At 28.5% G+C, this 393-nt stretch overlaps 1 protein-coding gene across 4 annotated transcripts in view; it reads right to left on the bottom strand.

Annotated features, from left to right (window-relative positions):
- The window catches only part of LOC107657769 (copine-3-like), an 18,206-nt gene that overhangs the window by 4,221 nt on the left and 13,592 nt on the right, over positions 1-393 (bottom strand). The gene's annotated exons all lie outside the window — the stretch shown is intronic.

The raw sequence follows: 393 nt of genomic DNA, 5'->3' as shown, positions 1-393 counted from the left end.
GAATATTTCATAGGTATATTATTTTTGCTTTACACTACAGTAGGGAAATTACAATACTTCTTTATAGAGATATTTTGAATTTGGACTGCAGTAACATTACCCATTTAAACCACTAGCTGTCAGCAATTCATACTGCACTTTTGAGCTTTTATTTTGACGGAAACGGCAGTAGAGCTTTTATTTTGAAGGAAAACTCCAGTTTCAGTTAAAACATGCTTACAAAAACGCATCTCACTACAAATCTACCTATCATATACATTATATAACTATACATTATACTCATATAATTATAAAATAATTTATAATAATAAAATGTACCATAGCACAAGTGATGCATAATACGTTTTTAGACAAAGTTATGGTTTGGGACAGTAGCATTTTTATGATTTATAT

Source organism: Sinocyclocheilus anshuiensis, unplaced genomic scaffold (assembly GCF_001515605.1).
Source record: "Sinocyclocheilus anshuiensis isolate Anshui unplaced genomic scaffold, SAMN03320099.WGS_v1.1 scaffold119, whole genome shotgun sequence".
Taxonomy (NCBI): domain Eukaryota; kingdom Metazoa; phylum Chordata; class Actinopteri; order Cypriniformes; family Cyprinidae; genus Sinocyclocheilus; species Sinocyclocheilus anshuiensis.
The sequence above is the reverse complement of the archived record's forward strand: the minus strand, read 5'-3'. Positions and strand labels throughout refer to the sequence as shown.